The sequence below is a fragment of the Helianthus annuus genome, chromosome 14 (genome assembly GCF_002127325.2).
Source record: "Helianthus annuus cultivar XRQ/B chromosome 14, HanXRQr2.0-SUNRISE, whole genome shotgun sequence".
Classification (NCBI taxonomy): Eukaryota; Viridiplantae; Streptophyta; class Magnoliopsida; order Asterales; family Asteraceae; genus Helianthus; species Helianthus annuus.
In genome coordinates this window covers 117,186,663-117,193,622 of record NC_035446.2, presented here as the reverse complement: position 1 = coordinate 117,193,622, position 6,960 = coordinate 117,186,663, and positions in this window count along the sequence as shown.

The window sequence follows — 6,960 nt, the reverse complement described above, 5'->3', positions numbered from 1 at the left end:
TCGCCTTTGCTTTTGCATTGAACTCTATTTTAATACATGTTGCAGGTTAATTATTGAGATGATATGCAAGACGAAACAAGATTTAGGGTGGACTAGATACACACCTAGATAAATCTATCTTTTGTTTGTTATGTTATGCTATGAAACATTGTTGTTATTTCTTTTGAATCTTGTATGACAATTTAGTATTGCAATGAAATTTGAATTTAATTAAATATTGTCACATAGTGTTATGACGTCTCTAGCAATCTATACACACTTCGTCTCATCCCGATGTTTCCGCCATCGGTTGCGGTGTGACATGTGAGATTCGTTATCACCCAGGCAAAGCAAATGTCGTTGCCGACACGCTCAGCAGACGGAGTTATTTGCTCAGCATACGTAATACCCAAGCCCAATACGATCTCGAAACCCTAATCCGCGAAGCCCAACATGCTTGTTTTAATGAACGCACCTTGAAGAAGGAGAGAATCTATCACGATGGAGCTCAGCTTGTAAGCAAATCGAATGGGATCTTCTATTTTCTAGACCGAATTTGGATCCCTAAGCGGACCAAATTGCGAAAGATTTTAATGGATGAAGCCCACAAATCCCAATATTCTATTCATCCCGGTGCCGATAAAATGTACCAAGATTTTTGCTACAAGATCTGGTGGCCGGGCATGAAAAGGGATATCACTCTCTATGTCGGAAGATGCCTGACTTGTGCAAGAGTCAGAGTTGAACATCAAAGACCCTCTTGCTTACTCGAGCAACCGCCAATCCCTATATGGAAGTGAGAGAGTATAGCTATGGATTTCATAACAAAGCTTCCACCCACGTCATCAGGTCACGACAGCATTTGGGTTGTCGTTGATCGTTTGACCAAATCAGCCCACTTCTTGCCAATACGGGAAGACTACAAGGTAGAACGATTAGCCCGCATCTACACCAACGAGATCATTTGTAATCATGGTACGCCTCGTGACATCATCTCTGACCGTGATGCCCAGTTTACTTCACGATTGTGGGAAACGTTTCAAGCAGCTCTTGGTACGACGCTTAACTTAGGTACTGCATTCCATCCTCAAACCGACGGACAGACTGAAAGAACGATCCATACTCTTGAAGGCATGCTCCGTGCGTGTGTCATAGACTTCGGTGGTAATTGGAATAAATACCTGCCACTAGTCGAATTCTCGTACAATAACAGTTATCATACCAGCATACAAATGGCACCATTCGAGGCTTTATATGGAAGAAGATGTCGATCGCCTATTGTGTGGCACGAGATCGGTCACTCACAATTAACCGGTCCTGAGCTATTGCAAGAAACGACTGACAAAGTCCTCCAAATTCAAGACAACTTGTTGAAAGCTCGGAGTAGACAGAAAAGTTATGCCGATAGACGACGCAAGCCCCTTGAATTTGACGTTGGCGACTACGTACTCCTAAAGATATCACCTTGGAAGGGTGTGGTCAGATTCGGCAAGAAAGGGAAACTAGCGCCTCGATATGTTGGACCTTTTAAGATTCTGGAAAGGATCGGAAAAGTCGCCTACAGACTCGAACTACCGGAGGAACTTAGTAACGTACACCCGACTTTCCATGTGTCAAACCTCCGAAAGTGCCTGGCTGAGCATGATTTAATTATACCTCTCGACGACCTTCAAATCAACGAAACACTGCACTTCGTGGAGAAGCCTGTCGAAATCATGGACCGCTAAACCAAGCAACTCAGACGCTCGCGCATTCCTATTGTGAAAGTCCGATGGGAAGGCAAACGAGGTGCGGAGTTCACTTGGGAACTCGAAAGCGACATGAAGGCAAAGTACTCGCGGTTGTTTAAGTGAAAGTCTAGAGAGAGAAAGTCTCCAACGTGATTAACGGTGTTGTGCAGCTTCAGCCTAATTTCGGGATGAAATTCCCTAAACAAGGGGAGGCTGTAACACCCCGTGTTTCCGAAAGTCAAAGTCAAAGTCAAGATTGAAGTCAAAGGAAGAAAAGATCGCTAATTGCAATCTATCACTCTTTGCTCAACTACTGTTTTGACTTCTTTGACTGTAATTAGTCTATTATACGTTTACGTTAGTTGTATTATGTGGAGTAATTAATTACAATCGAAGTAATCGAATGTTTATCGCTACGAACCGTTTTACGACTGTGAATTAGGAAGTAACAATGCGATAAAGTCAATTAATCGATAATCGAACTAATCTAATCAACATCGAACTCGAAACTCGAATTATGCAACTTTGGTGTTATTATACGTGTGTGTGCGCCCTATGTGTTACTTGTGCATGTTTACTTTATGTTATGTGTGGTAATCAATCGAATCGCGATCGAAACTCAATCGAACTCAATCGAAATCGAATTATGATAATTGGTGGAAAAGAGACAGCGCGAGATATAGATGCTTGTATGTTAGATATAGTAGTTGGGATTAAAAGTAATTTGAATAGGAAACTCTATCGTATTAGCATCGTCCTCAATCGAAATCAAGATATCAGAAATCGTCGCACCAAACACTCGAATCAGGCAGCTGAACGATCAGGATACCAGCCAATCGAACAGCCAGCCGATCGGACTGCTATCCGATTGAACAGGCTGTCCGATCGTGCTGACCGACCGATCGGCCAGCCTTTACCTCTTTTGGCATCCTATAAATACTCCTGTCATTGTCAAACTTTCTACTTTTGGAAACCTCTGTCCGACCAGCACGCTCAGCTCACTCTTTCTCAGATTTCTCTCGATTCCGGTAAGATTTCGTCCTAAATCTTGTACTTTCTTGATCTACACGCACTCCTACACCTTTCTATCTTTTAAATCTTAACTTTTAACCGTGAAATCATCAAGATTCAAGTGTTCTAGGATGATGTCATGATGGGTTCTTGAAGAACTTCATGTTTTGGCCTCAATCCACCTAGAATAACTTGGATCTAGCCGATTTCCACATAAACAAACAAAGATCTTTCATAGATCTAAACATATACACGGTGAAAAGGATTGAAAGATGGTTTTCCAACTTTCTTTCAACTCTTTTACACTCAATGTCTTCAAAACCGATAGGAACGGAGCTTGTGCCGACTTGCTAACCATCCCGGTGATTGCATGGCTCAAGATCCGGATTCTACCCACGAGGTTCACCGATTTCGGGGTAAACGTTAAACTCCATCCCAAACAGTTCACCGGCCGGATTTGGGTGATTCCTGTCCGATCAGGGGAACCAAGTAAGAACGAGGGTTCTATGGTTCGACTCGTTCTCAAAATACCTCGATAAAACGACAAACAAACAGAACAACCAAGTGTTAGTTCGATTATCGATTAATTGACTTTATCGCATTGTTACTTCCTATCATTCACAGTCGTAAAATGGTTCGTAGCGATAAACATTCGATTACTTCGATTGTAATTAATTACTCCACATAATACAACTAACGTAAACGTATAATAGACTAATTACAGTCAAAGAAGTCAAAACAGTAGTTGAGCAAAGAGTGATAGATTGCAATTAGCGATCTTTTCTTCCTTTGACTTCAATCTTGACTTTGACTTTGACTTTCGGAAACACGGGGTGTTACAGCAGGTGCCGGAAGAAAACAACTTTGTAACTAATCGTCAAAGCTTACACCCGAACAGAGGCAGAAGATGGGCAATTCCAGACGACGAATCTGAGAATTGGTCAAAAGATGTTGCAACATTTTACAGTAATGGGGATGCCCCGTTCTGTTATTCAGCTGTTTTAAGTCGTTATGTGGAGTTGGACAAAAAAATTTAGGGCACTATATTAGGCTATCGCTGTAATGGCTACCTAACAGCAACGGTAATTTCATTAGAACTTTTTTATTAACAAAATGTGTATTTTTACTGTTTATTACAAGTAACTTGTATTAATATATTATTCGTTAAACAGCATATTGAGGGATGGATTGGACGACTAATGGCTTGGAGAAGAAGAAAGTTACAAAGGGATCCCACGTTAAATTTGCGGTGGACAATTCTTCCACCTCAATTCTATGACACATTACTACAATCCGTTCCTAAGAGCGTGGTTGGTTATGGAAATGGTAAAGAAAACCCATTTCCATCCTTTTTTGACGTGGATTTTGTGTTTTTTCCACTGTCGATTGACAATAACGAATGGATGTTGGTACGATTAGAGTTGGCATCCCAGGAATTAGTTTTGTACCCGTTTGAAAACTTTTGTGGACGAGGAGACAAATTTAGGGCAGTTATTATTCCATGGTTGACGAAGCTTAGGGTGTATTTAACTGGTTTGCTGGTGCATTTGCAATATTGGAAAAAGACAGGCAAACCAGAATGCTGCATAACTCATGAGCTAAACGATAACTACGTGATTTCTAAGAGGTCAATCGTAGCCAATGAAGCTGTCTATCTGTGTATGCTTATGGAGCATCTCGTTACGGACAAACCAATTAACATTACTGGAGACGTAAAATAAATATGTTTATCATATAGACGATTCATGGCTGATAAACTGTATTTTTGGCGGTGTTTCCCACGTCCTAATGTTGTTAAATAAAAAAAGTCTTCTTTTTAATATGTTTTAATATTAAATATTATATCCTCCCATTTAACCCCATTCTCATTTCAAAGCTATAAATACATACATTACTCCTCCCATTTAACCCCATTCTCATCTCAAAGTTCCCACTAAAAAAATGGATTCTTGGACCGACGAGGAAGATATTGCTGCTGTCGTTTCGTACGTTGCCGCTCGTGATCTGGGCACTTATTCAGTTTCCGATACTGCTTTCTTGGGGTAGGTTTTCAACTATTTTTGCATTCACCTACAAGAGACGTTCCGAAGTGTTGAGGCTTTGATGACTCGTCTTTCTTTTCTACGCTTTAAATGTAACCATTTTTTAGGAAGGTGCAAAAATGTTAAAAAAAACTAATCCGAACATGGAAGAAAAAGAGGTCGTTGAAGAGGCCCTGCTCGACTAAGCAATACTTTACGACGAGGACTTTGAACACCTTTCAGTGTTTTTGAAACTTTAAAAATTTATCTGTAATTCATGAAATAAATTTGTAATATTTAGGTTGTATCGTGCAACTAAATGTATGACTTTTAACCGTTTGTCTATGTGAACCATGATTTTAGTTTTTTAACTCTTTTTACACATTAATTTTTATAAACATATTTTGGCCAAAACAGACAAAACACAACAAAAAGATTAATTATTACAAAACATATATAAAACTTGGGCCTGTTTTATAAAAAATATTCGGACCAAACATATATATTTTTTAAATTATATTTCTAGTGATATTTGGGCCACTTTTATAAAAAATATTTTCTAAAACTAAAACTTGGGTCTATTTTATAAAATGAACGGCCCGTTTTTTCCTAATACAATACTTGGGCCACTTTTATTTTGTAATACGTGGGCCTGTTTTGTATGGACGGCCCAAACAGATTAATGTTCTAATGTTTGGGCCCAAACAGGCAACACCGTTTTAAATTAACGGCCCAAACAGCCCACTGCGTTTTAAATGAACGACCCATTATATTTTTTAAATTATATTTCTAGTGATACTTGGGTCACTTTTATAAAAAAAATATTTTCTAAAACTAAAACTTGGGCCTGTTTTATAACATGAACGGCTCGTTTTTTTCATAATACTTGGGGCATTTTTATTTTGTAATACGTGGACCTGTTTTGTATGGACGGCCCAAACAGATTAATTTTCTAATGTTTGGGCCCAAACAGGCAACAACGTTTTAAATTAACGGCCCAAACAGCCCACTGCGTTATAAAGATTAATTATTACAAAACATATATAAAACTTGGGCCTGTTTTATAAAAAATATTCGGCCCAAACAGCCCACTGCGTTTTAATTGAACGACCCATTATACTTTTTAAATTATATTTCTAGTGATATTTGAGCCACTTTTATAAAAAATATTTTCTAAAACTAAAACTTGGGCCTGTTTTATAACATCAACGGCCCGTTTTTTCCTAATACTTGGGCCACTTTTATTTTGTAATACGTGGGCCTGTTTTGTATGGACGGCCCAAACATATTAATTTTCTAATGTTTGGGCTCAAACAGGACCTGTTTTCTAAAATTAAAACTTGGGCCAGTTTTGTAATAAGTGGGCCTGTTTTAAATTAACGGCTTGTTTTGTAGACTTTATTTTATAACATATTTTTTTAAGTTATTTTTTATAGGAGACAAAATTTTTTAAAGGAGACAAATTTTTTTTTATATTAATAACATAAATATTAAACATAAAACATAACATAAAAAAGTAAACAAAACATAATAAAAAAAAATAAAATCTAAAACCAAATCCTAATAGCTTCCCACTCCGAGACATGCTTGAATTCATGTACCTCGTCATGACGGTAGTTGATCAGCGCCACCTACTTCTGATCGTCCTCAACAAGGTCCGGCATTTCTCTCTCCACCTTCTTGAAATAGCGGTCAAACCTCTCACATTCCAACCGCACCACACGAAACGTGGACGATAGGGCGTCGACGGTCCGGTAATGGTCCGGACCACGAAGCTGCCCAAAAATCTGTTGAACCCGAACCCACAGCCCCCCCTGTCCGCGTCGTGGAGGATCGGTCATGGCCTCCTCCCATGCTTCGCACAAAGCGATGTCTTCAACGTCTGTCCAAGAAGTTGCCATTTTCAGCTGAGTCGTTGACGGAGTCGGAGAAGATTTCTGTTGAAAACGGTGTAGATTTTTGAGTGGGGACGGCGTGGTGAAATGGAGTGGTGAGGCTGTTTATATAGTGGGTAAATGTGGGAACTTGGAACGACAACGGATAGATTTTAAGTGGGAACTTGGAACGGCAACTGTATTTAATTTGTTTATTTATTTTTTTATTTGTGGGTAAAAAAGGCGGTTGAATTTCTCAATTTATTTATTTAGTTTTTTCCGTTAACTTGTTAAGTGAACAGCCCAAACATAACAGCACAAAACAGAATTAAAATTATTAAAAGT